This window comes from Chelonia mydas, chromosome 23 (genome assembly GCF_015237465.2).
Source record: "Chelonia mydas isolate rCheMyd1 chromosome 23, rCheMyd1.pri.v2, whole genome shotgun sequence".
In the NCBI taxonomy this organism is placed as follows: Eukaryota; Metazoa; Chordata; order Testudines; family Cheloniidae; genus Chelonia; species Chelonia mydas.
In genome coordinates, this window is record NC_051263.2 from 9,131,938 (window position 1) to 9,146,135 (window position 14,198).

Here is a 14,198-nt window from a genome sequence, read left to right on the forward strand (position 1 = left end):
CTCTTTTTTTTGTCTCTTTTTACATTTTCTGTATTTTCACAGGGTTTGCTTTCTATTTTCTATTCACAAGCCTGTTTACTCTCCCCCACATGATTTCCCCACCCTACAGCCCTTCCCACATGCACCCCATCCAGTCTCACCTCTAAAATGTGTTCTTTCTATTTGCTCCCCGTTAAGTCTGCTGCAGATGGTCTAATAGCACAACAATTTCACAGTTAATGATAGGAAGGATTGTACCCGCCTAGGGTGGGAGATTCAAAAATGCCTCCGTGACTGTGAAGTTTATGTCCCATGGAAAGTCACCTACCCCTGGTTATTACAGACTCTGAAACTTTCCTAAATTACCTCCTACCCACTGTGCAGCATGTACATGACACACAATGCTAGGGGTTGAAGCTTTTGTCAGCATAAATTTACGAAGGAAAACATTAACTCCTCCTTTTTCTTTTTGGAATAGTGTGGCCAAATCAAACTCAGGTGCATAAAAAAAAAATCTTTGTAGGTTCATAAATTTTAAGGTGCCTAAAGACCAGCCTGATTAGCTAGCCTGACCTCCTGCTTAACAGATTTACACTCAGGAATTCCTGCATCCAGCCAATAAGTTGTAACAGAGCTAGAACAGATCTTTTAGAAAGCCGTCCAGTCGCCATATAGAGACACATAGATATGTGCTGGATTCTCTATCATGTGAAAAGTTGTTCCAGGAATTAATTATCTCCACTGTTACAAGTCTACATTTAAGTTCCAGTCTACATTTGTCTAGCTTCAGCTTCCAGCCATTGCAGCTGGTTCTGCCTTAGTCTGTTAGTATTAATGCATGACACCATCACAGGTTCTTTCTCATTCCGCTCATGTCTGTGCATACATGCACATGTACAGTTAAGGGCATTAGTGTATAACACTGTGGGAACATCACTGTTTACTTGTGCTGAGTGGGGGTGTATTTTTGCACATGAAGAAGTAAAAATTATTCTTGCAAGTGGAAAGAGAGCAGGAGTGAGAAAGAGGGAAACAATTAACTCGAGTCCCAGAAAAGTTTGGCCAAAGGATTTGGCCCTGGGACTGTTTCCTTGAACCAAGTGGGGCTGCTTTCTAGGCATTACTGCCCAGCAGAATGACTGCTGTGTGATCCAGGTGAATGGAGTGGGAGGTGGACTCTGCAATCACTCACCCTTGGGTGACCAGATGTTCCACTGGCCGTCATTGTCATAGTTGTTGGTGGTCATGCACCAGAGCCACTTGTCTTGGCTTCCCTCTCTAGTGCATGAAGAGTATGATTTCCCCTTGTAAATAAAGGAGAAGGAGCAGGTCGGAGAGCCTGAGTCTGAAAGTGAAACACAGAGAAATCAAAGACAGACAAATTACAACCACAAGTGGCATAAAGCAGTGTTGCCTTATTGGAATCAATAGGCCAGATCCCCAGATGGTGTAAAACAGCCACAGATAAAGTGAAACCCATGGAATTATGCCAATTTACACCAGCTCAGGAGGGGAAGAGTAGGTAAATCTACAGTCAGCAACACAGGCACTTACAGGAAGTTCTTCATTCTGATTTCAGAATTGATCTAATACCCAAATTCATCCTAGTCCTTTTTAGAAACTGGCTCTGATAGGGTGTTTTTTTGTTTGTTTGTTTTTTATATTGCAAATGATTTACACCAGAAATGCTGTGGGATTTAGCTGCATCTTGGAACAAGGAATCAGATCTCAACCTCAGTTACTCCAAAGTCCATTTGGAGTGACCACAACAATTGTGATAGGAGTCCACCCAAATTCTGATCCCAACTAAGATCCGGATCCTATTGTTTCAGGTATTGCACAGACCCCAAATGAGATCAAGGATGTGTGCAAAATGCTGCACAAACACAGTGCAAAAGACAGTTGATGCTTCAGAGAGCTCAAAAATCGATGAAGCAAAGGGTGGGAAGGGAAACTGAGGCACTGAGAGAGGCTGTGACTTACCTAGCATTACAACGGAAGTCACTGACTGAGTCAGAAATAAACCCCAGGTGTCCTAACTTCAAGACCAGAGCCCTGGTCACTGAAGAGCAAAGAGACAAATACTTTCAGTCTCTTTATAGTTTTAAAGGGTTTAATTTTCATTTTTCCTTCTTGATTCTGTTTTCTCTCTCCTTTATGTTTCTCACTAAACCTCTACCCCAGTGGTCACCAGCCCCGCTGTGCCGCCAGAGATCGCAATCAACTGGGAGATCCTCTAGGATCAACCAGTTGATCATGATCGATCGGTTGGTGACCACTAGTCTAGATAATATTTAGTCCTTCCTCGGTGCAGAGGACTGGATTAGTTGACCTATTAAGGTCCCTTCCAGTTCCACATTTCCATGATTTCTGTGAATGGTGGTGTTAGCATCCAACAGGCTGTGGAATCCAATAGAGCTAGGCCTTTGGGGGATTCTGTTCTGACTTTAACATGACAGTTAAAAGCATGAATTTGGTGCTATTCCAATGAATGTGTGTTTTAGGGTCCAAACTGTCTGTAAAATCTAATAGAACTTGGTCCTTTTGTGGTGAAGTGTTTGTGTTTAACCTGCTCTATAGCACTTGCCAAGTAACAGCCATGAAAACAGCACTGTTTGCCCAAGTGGATGTCTCAGGGTCCAACAGATCTGGGCTTTTTTTGTTCCAATTTCTGTTCTCAATGTGCTCTGCAGCGATCTACTTGTGGGTGTGTCATATGAATATCTAGAATACTTCATTATGAAATACATAACACTGGCCCTAGCTCACTGCATGCTTAAGTTGGTGTCTGTAAGAGGGTCAGCACCCACCTCTCACAAGTGCCCCCTTCCCTGGCTAATAGTGCCTGCAACCACAGGTCTTCAGCAAATCACCCCAAGCCACATTCACTGACCCCTGCTTCTGGGGTATACAGTCTCAGATTCATTTCCCAACCCTGGTATGGGCTGTAGCACTAGGGCATCTTCTCAGAGGCCCTGCCTTCTTAAACAACCCATCTCAGTACCCACAGCTGGTGTCCTTTCAGCAGTCATCCCTGAGCTCAGTCTGCAATCAAATCAGCAGGGCCAGGTTCTGGGCTCAGTCCCCCAGGCTGAGCCTGCCCCCACTGACCTGTCCACAGTCCTGCCAGGCACTTGGTCCTCCCTCTTCAAGCTTCACAGAATATCAGGGTTGGAAGGGACCTCAGGAGGTCATCTAGTCCAACTCCCTGCTTAGAGCAGGACCAATCCCCAATTTTTGCCCCAGTCCCTAAATGGCTCCCTCAAGGATTGAACTCACAACCCTGGGTTTAGCAGGCCAATGCTCAAACCACTGAGCTATCCCTCCCCCAGGCAGGAACCAGACTCTCTGCTCTGCTGCTTGCCTTTTATATGGCTTTTCTGGCACCTGATTGGTCACTCCAGCAGCCCCTCAGCTTGTTGCTCCTCTGCAGCCACTGTAGTTCTCTGCAACTCTATTCTGGAGTGCAGAGCTGCAAAGCCGTGAGGCCTCCAGCAGTGGGGCCCTGGACCTAGTCCACCCCATCACAGTGGTCAACATGCCATTAAGTACAATGGAAGCAGTCATAAGCCAAGTGCTGCCTTTAACCTGAGACATAACCCTTCATCTAACCCCAGACCTGTTGTAATAATGGAACACCACAGTCCAGGACAACTGCACCTGTATTCCCCACTATGGTGTCATGAAGGATCCTGGCTCCTCAGCCATCACCATAATTAGACTGAGACTCTTGTCTCTCTCTGTTGATCCAGGGTGTTATCCAGACCAGTGAGAGGCTCTCTCATCACCTGACCTGTAACCTGGGGTTCCTGTAATGCTTTGCTGCTGTAGCTCGCAACCTGGATCACTCAAAAACAGCCACCAACATGCAGGTACCCCTAAGTATCTGTATGTAACTGCCGGATGCTAGCCACACACTGCTTACAATCTGGCTCTCACCAGCCTCAGTGACTACTGCAGGGTGAACCCAACGCACTCCCAGTCATGTATTTACCCCCACAACGTGGGTTTGCATTGTCCAGCCCTCTCCTAGACAGTCCAGATGTACCAAGTCCATAAGAACATAAGAACAGACATACTGGGTCAGACCAAAGGTCCATCTAGCCCAGTATCCTGTCTTCCAACAGTGACCAGTGCCCGGTATCCCAGAGGGAATGAACCCAGAGACTATGTGATGCTTGGGATGAGTTGTTGTCTGGTAGTTTGCTTGTTGTGTGCTTCCTGGATTGAAGTTCTAGTGTGGACTCTTTTGGGGGCAGCAAATGGCAGTTTTGCAAGGGCATGTGACAGTCAGACACATCTAACAAAGTTACTGTAAACATAGACCAATAGCCCCCCACCCCAAAGAACTAACAAACAAAATATCCTGCAGGAATCAAAATAATGCAGGCAGAAATCCAGCAGTAGAGAGGGGACTATGCAGTTTTTTGCACTGAATGCAGCATGTACAATGACCTGCCTAGTGGGCAGATGGCATACGCGTGCACTCAGTGCAAGCAACTCATGGCCCTCAAAAAACCAAGTGTCAGCTCTTGAGGCAAGAGTGGCTGAACTGGGGGAGCTAAGGGAAAGAGAGAAAGAGGTACATGGAGGAGACTTTCTGGCACACAATAATGTGGTCCTCTCTCAGTCTGAAACCCTATTTGCTGTTGAGGAGGATGAAAGTCTCAGGGAAGGAGAACATCAAGCTGGAGCTGAGGGAAAGAATCCCTTAGTTGAGACCCCCTTCCAGATCTCAGGATGTCCTCCCACACTAAAGATACCCCTCCGAGGAAAGGGACCCTAGTTATTAGGAAGAGACAGGCAAAAGTAATGGGGGATTTGATTATTAGAAATACAGATAGCTGGGTTTGTGACAACCAAGAGAATCACATGGTGAATTATGGGCCAAATGTGAAGGTTTTGGATGTACAAGACATCCAGATAGCATTATTTGCAGTGCTGAGGAGGAGCTGGTGATCGTACAGGTAACAACAATGACAAAATTAAATACATCATAAGCAGAAGTCTGCCAAATAAGCAGTGGGAACACTGAATGATTGAGGTGCTAAAGGAGCACTCAAGGAACACAAGGCCATTGTGGAGAGGCTAAATGAATTCTTTGCATCAGTCTTCACTGATAACTGATAACAATGAAAGTTGGTAGAAGGGGTAGGAAAAGGAGACAAAGACTGGATTAGTCCAAACAGAAATAGCTATTGATGCCACCAAACGTCTGTGTTAGCGTTGTGACTGATAAATAAGGGAAGGGTAGGGACTGGAAATCAATGGACCAAAGTTCGTGTGTCAGAAATTAGGCCTAATTGGTGAATGAAATAATGACTGAATGGGCTTGTAACAAAGGACAATATCCTGGATAAACCTTACTGAAGTAAATTAAACCTTATTGAATTAATTTTAATACCTTTGTGGTCCATTGTATTCCAAATGCAATTGTTTCATGTGTTGTAGAATTATATGTAACTTTTCTAGGAGATGTGACTAATGTAAACCTTGGGAAATGTTAAGCACTTCAAAGAACTGGCTGGGACAGTACGTGTGAAGCGTGTTTCCTAGCAGGCACATGGGAGGCCTTTTGAAGCTATGCCCTGAGGAGAAAAGCCCACTATCTGCTGATTAGCTGCACCTGGAAACCCCAGATCCAACTATCCAACTGAACTGTAGAAAGGGTGGTCTAAACTTTTCATGAGTGTGCTAGTTCTGCGCTGAGGCTGTTAGGAACTTGTGACCACAGAAGCGATTCCTTGGTGGTGTTTGAAGGACTAATCACATGCCAGAGCCCACGCTGCAGTTGGGGTGATCTCAGGTAAGATTACTAGCATGCATGTAGGTTCTGTTACTGTTTTAACATGCTTTCTCTGTAATGCTTTTACCCTGTGAGTTAATGTGCTTGCTTAGAAAGAGCTGGGTGCTAACTTATCAGTGTGCAATGACACTGCTGTTAGTCACTGAAGAGAAGGCAAAAAGCAGCAAAGGCAGCCTGGAAACACCCCAGTCAGGAGGGAGGGAGACAAGGGTCTCTACCCAAGAGAGATGACAGCTGGGGAGCTGGGAATCTAGACTGGGTGCCCTTGCTGGACAACAGAGAGGGGAATACAGGTGCAGTTACCCTGAATTTTGACAGGGCTATTTTGCCCGCTACCTCTGCCTGTTTGGAGCTTTAAAAAGGGAGATTTGGGGGACCAAATTGGCCGAGCAGACCCCTGGGATTCCCTGGGAAGAGGTTGACAGCTACTGCTTCACTCCAGAGACTCTGACTTCAGAGGTGGGACTCACTCACTGGGATGTCCAGGCCAGCACACCAGTGAGGAAAACCATCCTCAAAGCTGGATCATAAAGACCCCAGCTGCATGCACACGAGATCCTCCCCTGTCTTCCCTTCCCTCCTATGCTCCTTTGCAGCCCTCGCTATCTTCGTCCCATCCTACCCCCCTCTCTGTCCCATTCTACCCCCCCCTCTCTGTTCTTTTCCTGAGCCATTTGGCAAGAGTCACATTTCTAGATTTCAAGGCCAGCAGGGACTCTTGTGACCATCCAGTCTGACCTTCTACATAGCACAGGCCGGATACCCTCCCCCGGCAAGCCCTGCATCTAACCCTTAGCTTGTGGCTGGACTGGAGCATGTCATAGAAAGACATCCAAAATTATCCAGTCCCCTGAAGGAAGCCCCCCTTCTTGTGTCTCTGCACGGCCCTTCCTCAGCCTCCTCCCGCCTGGGATCCTCCGTCACCTGTGTGACCCCAAACTGATACTGTCCATTCCAGGCCTGACAGACCCCAAACAGCCAATCCCATCCCCCCAGCTCCCAAACAGCCAATCACATTCTGGCCATCCCCACAGCTCGGAGAATGGAGGGATGCACGCCCCCAATGGGGGGCAGTAAGCAGAGCTGGGCAATGTGGGGCTGAGCCCCTTCCCTGCATGCAGCACAGGAGCAGCTCGGCCAGTGGGTGGCACTGCAAAACCACGCAAGGGCTCCTGCTCCCCATGCTGGCTCCTCTCCGTTCCCCGTCTCCACAGGCTCCAGCTCTGTCCTAGGCCACCCCACTCCAGTTACCATCTCCCTTGGTGGAGGGAGCCCACCCGCCATCACTGCCAGGAGTGGGGGTTGCCCAGAATGGGGCTGGCTCCCAGCTCCAAACACTCAGCCAGTGGGGTGGCGTAACTGGAGCGGAGGGGCGGGGGGAAGCCGGAGCCTGTGTTGATGGGGTAGCAGAGCCTGGGGAGCCCTACGAGGCAGCAGCTTTGCAAGCAGCCTGCAGCCCTTGGCGGCCTGGCTCACACACACACTGTGAGCTCTGAGCAGCGTGGCATGGCCAGGGTCACCAAGCCTGGCACAGACCAGGAGGAAGATGCTCACTGAGGGGCTGAGCCAGCCAGACCAGCCTGGCTGATGTCACAGGGAGGGAAGAGAGAGAGTGGAGCAGCTCCCCCAGGGTGGGGCTTGGGATAGCCAGATTCAGGACTCGGTTGGGCTCCCTCTCCCACCCCAACTCCTGGGTTATATGGAGGAGCCAGCTGGTTTGCAGGGACCAAAGGTCAGTGTGGATTTCCCCTTCTCTGCCTCATGGGAAGCACCCCATCTCCCATCTCTGTCCCATCCAACGCTGTGGGTCCCTCTGTCCCATCCCCCAGACTTTCCCCCTCCGTATAGTAACCCGCCCCAGATGTTCAGTCACCCCACAGAGGAGCCCCCTCCCCCAGCTGTAACCATCCTCACCCTCGGGCCCTGACCCTTCAGCTCTGCTGCAGACTTTTGCAGATGGGATCTCGGCACTGGAAGGGAGAGGGGTGCACTGTTCACTGTCTCCAGGGGGCACCCCAAGGCTCTATCCAAAGGCAGGGCACATTCTCGTGGGGCCCCAGTCCAGCCCTCATGCACCCAGCGCTGTGCCAGTGACCCTGCTACGCACTGAGCCCTGACTTCCATGCAGCCGCCCATGGCCTGTCCCTGTGCTGTGACAGTTTGTGCAGACTCAGGGGATGAGGGTGAGGGGTTCACATGGCTCCCCCCAGCCCCAGGCACCTGAGCATTTACCAGCCTCCTGGCTCCCTGCCATTGTGCTGCCCATCCCCCAGCCTGCTCCCGTCCCTGGACTCCCTGGGTAGCTCTGTGTCCTCTGCACCGGTCTCCCCTTCCCCCGCTCACCCTGCTCCCAGAGGGGGAATAAATGTGTGAAACACCCACCTCAGGACGAGCCCAAGCCGTATCTCCCTGCTGCCAGGGGGAGAGTCACCGCTGGGGGCTCCTCTTTGGCCCTGTCCACACCAGGCCAGTAGCTGCAGTTGGAGGCTCGCCAGCTGAGACCTTAACTAGCCCGGCTGTAAACCCTCGTGCAGGCTGAGCAGAGCCCTTTAAATGCGTGTGCGCTGGGTGTGGCCAGGCCCAGGGGAAGCACACTGGGTGCAGGCTGAGTTGTCAGGGCGCTGTCTGTACCAGGCTTTGGAACAGGCTTGGTGGGGTGTCAGAGCGAACACCTCTGAACAGCCACACGTCCTGGCAGCCGCACGCCTCGGCTACACATTCAGACACCGTCTCCATTCAGATTGGGGGTAAAGCTCATATTAGGCCTTGTCCCCATGGGAACGTTCTCAGTTCTTGTCACCTTTGTCAGCTGCTTCCTGTGCAGGGGCTAGACCATATCAGCAGTGAGGACCTTGGTAGCCAAACCCAGCACCCGCCTCCATCAGCTCTCGGTTCAGTTTCGGCTGCTCTCTTGGGACAGGAGACCAATGAATTACGAAACATGTTTACCAATGAAATATGCTAGGTAGACAGTGATCACGTAGGCATCAAATGCTTCCCTGTTCCGCTGAGATCACCAAGGAGGGGCATAGACCAAACATCCACCCCGAGCACCTTCAGGAGCTAGCCAGAGACTGAGCCACGTGACGCTCGATCTGCAAGGAGGCCGCGTCCTCTCGGGACTTGCCAAGATGACAACATGGGAACGTGGCTTGGGCATAAGCTCAGGTGTGAATGGACCCGCTCTATGGGTGAGGCCAGTGCAGTGATGCCCCTTCCCTGGGCAGACAAGGGCTGTGTCTACACCACAACCGCAGCAGGGCCACAGCCCAGCGCTGCGGCTTCGCCGCTGTGGTGTCGTGATGCAGACGCTGCAGCACTGGAAGGGGCTTTGCCGTCACCGTAGTTAATCCACCCTCCAAGCTAGGTCGACCTAAGCTATAAGTGTCGACCAGACCAAGCCTCAGCCTCCTTCAACTGGAATAAGGGCACCCACACAGCCCTCAGCATCGCTTTAACTGCATGGAATGATCCTCGCACCCGTAGTCAAACCCGTGCGCCCGTCCCGTGTCCACCAGGCCTCCGTGGATCAGTTCTGCTGACTCCCGGTGAACCAGCTCTGGGAACAGTCCCTGCACCCCATGTGTCCCAGAACCAGCTGTTCCAAGAGGGGTTTGTTTGCTCAGCATGTTCCAGGAACACGTATTTCACAATCCAATGATATAAATAAAGCCACAGCGCAGGGCACAAGGGTCACTTCTCTGTGGGCTCAGTTGCGCACACCCACTGGGTCACTGCAGGGGGGCGTGGAGGGAGGGGTCTCTGCAGTGAGAGGCCTGTCACATCCCCTGTCCCCTTGGATCCCTGCCTCCTTGGGTGCCTGCCCCATCTCCCCAGCCTCCCAGCCTGTGACCGTCACAAGCAGGGGCAGTGAGTTATATCTCCACGTGGTGCCTTAGCACCAGCAATATTCAGAGCCTAGGGGCCCAGCTCCACCAATATTTGGGGCCGGGTGTCCCCCCCAAGTGTCCCCCAGCCCTTTCTTGCTGCCCCCGGCCCCCCGCGCACCTGCCCAGGGCCCTGGAGCAGAGCGTCCCTGCCCCTGCCCCTGCCTCTGCCTCTTCCTCTTCCAAGCAGCTCCATGGTCCTCGTGCCCCCCAACTCCACTGCCAGGGCAGACTGACTGAGCCTGCCCTTCCACCTCAGACCCTTCCCTTTTCCAGCGGGACCCTCCACCAGCACAGCCCCCCCGCCCCCCGCAGTCACTGCTTCTTTCCCATGCTGGGCAAGGAGGCAGCCCCATCCCTCACCCCCCAGTGAGGCTACAGTCAGGGGCAACAGCAGGGGAGGAGGCGCACGCAGCACCCACCGGCACCCACCACGTTGGAGGCGAGGGAGATTCCTGGACCTGAGAGGGGCCCTAGAAGCACATGCAGTGACAGTGGTGGGGGTGAGTGTGCTGATGGGGGGGTGGGAAAGGGGGGCTCCTCCCCCAGAGCTCGCTGTTGCCAGCAGGGAAAGGGCTGGGGGGAGTCCTCCTCTCTGGCCCCTGTCCCGGAGCAGCCTGCCTGCACCCCAAACTCATCCCCAGCCCTGCTCCACCCCAGAGCCCACACCCCCAGCCAGAGCTTTCACCTCTCCACCACACCCTCAACCCTTGCCCTGAGCCCCTCCAACATCCCAAACACCTTATCCCCAGTCCTAGCCAGAGCCCTCATCCCCCCACACCCCAACACTCTGCCCCAGCCCTGAGCCCCCTCCAACACCACAAACCCCTCATCTCCAGCCCTAGACAGAGCCCTCATCCCCCTGCACTCCAACCCTCTGCCCCAGCCCTGAGCCTCTCTAACCCCCCAAACCCACCAGCCCCAGACAGAGCCCTCACCCCCCTCACTCCTACTCTCACCCTGAGCCCCTCCCACACCCCAAACCCCTCATTCCCAGCCCCAGACAGAGCCCTCACCCCCTACACCCCTACTCTTGCCCTGAGCCTCTCCCATACCCCAAACCCCTCATCTGCAGCCACACCCCACAGCCCTCAGCCTGCACCCCCTCCCTCTGCACCCCCTCCCATCCCCAAACTCCCTCCCAGAACCTGCACCCCCTCCCTCTGCACCCCCACCCATCCCCAAACTCCCTCCCAAAGCCTGCACCCCCTCCCTCCGCACCCCCACCCATACCCAAACTCCCTCCCAGAGCCTGCACCCCAATCCCCTTCCCCAGCCTAGGGCCTGCACCCCAGACCTCCTCCCCCACCCAAACTCCCTCCCAGAGCCTTGGGCAGGTGGGGGGCGGAGTTTGGGCAGGGGCGGATTCTGGGCACCACCAAAATTTCTACAAACCTGCCACCCCTGGCACACTGAGCTCAGCCTGCCACTCTCACAAGGACGATTGCCTGTCCTAACGCCTGGCCACGCTGCACCACAAGGACTGTGCTATGAATATGGGGTTTCGCGGGTGCCTCCTGCTCCCAGATGGCAGGAGCTCAGCTGCCTGTGCTGGAGCTGGGAACACAAGGATCCCCATCCTTCTGGCCTGGTTTTGGGGTGAGTGACCTTTTCCCTTTGCTCTGGCTTTGAATAGCCCTGGGGGCAACCTGTGATTCTCCAGCCCCACCCATCAGACGTGGCTTAACTGTGTCCTGGGACCCAGAACTCTTGGGGTCTATTCTGCCTTGGGAAGTGGAATGGGGTCTAGTGGATAGAGCAGAGAGGCTGGAAGCCAGGACTTCTGGGGTTTATTACTGCCTTGGGAAGGAGAGTGGGGTCTAGTGGATAGAGCAGGGGGTGATACCAGGAACTATCTAGCTGCATGTATGAATTTACAATACAATTAGTTTAACTTTTGTTAAGTGTTAAAAGAGTAAAAAGAAATTGCCATGTCTCTGGGTCCTGGAGGTGTTTACCAGATGCCCTGGGCTGGTCTCTTTCGGAACACGGGACACAGGACGCGTCACATAATCCTAGTCACATACTTATCAAGCGCCATCTTCACGTGAGTTAGCACATTGTCCCCTTACCCATTAGAAGGTTGTTTCTGAACCTTCTTCTCATTTCCAGCCTAACATGACTCCTGGCCCGTTTATCCCCACTTGTTCTTGTGCCAACAATTTCCTTTGGCTTTATTTGGAGTTAATCCTGCTTTGAGCAGGGGGTTGGACTAGATGACCTCCTGAGGTCTCTTCCAACCCTGATATTCTATGATTCTGTGAGTAGCTCTTCTCACTCCCTGTGGTTCCCACGATGGATTCATGCAGAGCAACCAGATCCCTGCTCAGCCTGTGCTGTGCCAGCTAAACTAGCCAAGCTCCTCTTGTCTGACCAGCCTCCATCCCCCGACCGTCCTAGCAGCCCTTCTCTGCACTTGGTCCCATCTGAATCCATCTGTCTTGCACTGAGGTGACCAGAACTGCACACGGGATTCCAGGATTCCTGTCCTGCTCTCACTGTATTGTTCAGTGTTTGACGCTTCATTTCTTAATTATTATTTATTATGCAAACACAAGAATTCATGTTACAGCAGCACTGTATGCCGAGCTCAAGGCCCTGTGGTGCTGGGCTCTGCACTGGCAGGACGACAGGCAGTCTGTGTGCTCGAGAGCTCAGTTTAAATGAAGAGGATAGAGAGGGAGATAGGGACACAGAGAGGGAATGTGATAGCAGCTGTTGGGAATGGACCCTGGTCTCATCACTCCCAGCCCAGTGCCCCTCCCTGGTTGTGTCGCAACACACAGCCAGAGACAGCCATTATCCTGCTGGCCTCACAGTCAGTCATGAAATGTGCTGTTCCTAGATACAGCCCTTCTCAGACTCAGGTAGGCACTTTCAGAGCCTGTGAGACAAGGACAAGTTAATATTACAAATCTCAGCTCCCTCTCAGCACCCACCAACATTTCCAGAGGGCCAGCAACCGACTTTGTAAGCCCAAATAAAGAGACGATGGCTCTGTCGCTGGACACTGAAAGAAGAGCTCATCACTGAGAAAGGTTGCAGATGACACAATTGTGGGAGTGTAAATAATGAAGAGAACAGGTCATTGATTGAGTGATCTGGGCACTTTGTAAACTGGGTGCAAGCGAACAATATGCATTTTAATAGAGCTACATGCAAATGTATATATCTAGGGGCCAACAACATTGGCCATACTTACATGTTGAACTCTCTCCTGGGAAGCAATGACTCTGAAAAGGTTTGGGGTCACGGTGGATGAACGTGAGCTCCCAGTGTGACACTATGGCCAAAAGATCTGCTGTGATCATAGGATGCATGACCAAGGGAATTTCTAGTACGAGTAGATAGTTTATTTTACCTCCGCATTGGGCACTGTGTGACCAATGCTGGAATCGCGTGTCCAGTTCTGGTGTCCCTAATTCAAGAAAGAGGCTGAAGAATTGGAGAGGGCTGAGAGAAGAGCCATGGGAATGAGGAAAGGATTAGAAAACCTGCTTTATAATGATGGACTCAAAGAGCTAGATCTTAACAAAGAGAAGGTTAAGGAGTGACTTGATCACAGTCTGTGAGTATCTACTCATGGAACAAGTATTTCATAATGGGTTCTTCGATCTAGCAGAGAAAGGGAGAACAGGATCCAATACCTGGAAGTTGAAGCTAGACAAATTCATGCTGGAAATGACTCATTTATCAAGGGTCGTGGTGGATTCTCCATCACTGTCAGCTTTTAACTCAAGATTGGATGTTTTTCTAAACAGTCTGCTCTAGGAGTTATTTCAGGGCAGGTCTCTGGCCTGTGCTATACAGGACTCAGACTAGATGATCACAGTGGTCCCTTTTGGCCTAGGAATCTATGAATCTGTAAAAATTACTGAGTCAGACTGAAACTTTCTACCATCCTATCAAACTGTGCTGGGTGTGCGGGGCTGGGGAAGGTTTTGTGAAGCCCCTGGAATCTCACAAAGCTGCTGAAACACTTTGCATTCAAAGTTTCTCCCTTGATTTGAGACGAGCGCCGTTGCGACCGCGCTAGGATTCCAAGTCTGGTAAAGAATTCATTCACTAGACTGAATGTAGTACATTGGTTCATTACATACTTATTAGCCATGATGGATCATAGAATCATAGAAGATTAGGGTTGTAAGAGACTTTAGGAGGCCATCTAGTCCAACCCTCTGCTCAAAGCAGGACTAACACCAACCAAATCATCCCAGCCAGGGCTTTGTCAAGCCGGGCCTTAAAACCCTCTAAGGAAGGAGATTCCACAACCTCCCTAGGTAACCCATTCCGGTGCTTCACCACCCTCCTAGTGAAATATTTTTTCCTAAAATCCAACCTAGACCTCCCCCACTGCAACTTGAGACCATTGCTCCTTGTTCTGTCATCTGCCACCACTGAGAACAGCCACGCTCCGTCCTCTTTGGAACCCCGCTTCAGGTACTTGAAGGCTGCTATCAAATCCCCCCTCACTCTTCTCTTCTGTAGACTAAATAAGCCCAGTTCCCTCAGTCTCACCTCATAAG

The 14,198-nt window shown here is 51.6% G+C and overlaps 1 protein-coding gene and 1 long non-coding RNA gene across 3 annotated transcripts in view; one reads left to right on the forward strand and one right to left on the reverse strand.

The window, feature by feature from the left end:
- LOC119564357 overlaps positions 1-14,198 on the reverse strand; it is an 88,211-nt gene that overhangs the window by 3,523 nt on the left and 70,490 nt on the right. For both annotated transcript variants that reach the window (XR_006287267.1, XR_006287266.1), the window contains exon 2: positions 1,172-1,324. This is a non-coding gene — a long non-coding RNA (uncharacterized LOC119564357). The remainder of the gene's footprint in view (positions 1-1,171; positions 1,325-14,198) is intronic.
- The window catches only part of LOC102946828 (deleted in malignant brain tumors 1 protein), a 62,855-nt gene continuing 59,923 nt past the window's right edge, over positions 11,267-14,198 (forward strand). Inside the window, exon 1 of the mRNA XM_043534839.1 lies at positions 11,267-11,271. The gene's annotated coding sequence lies outside the window, so the exon portion shown is untranslated. The remainder of the gene's footprint in view (positions 11,272-14,198) is intronic.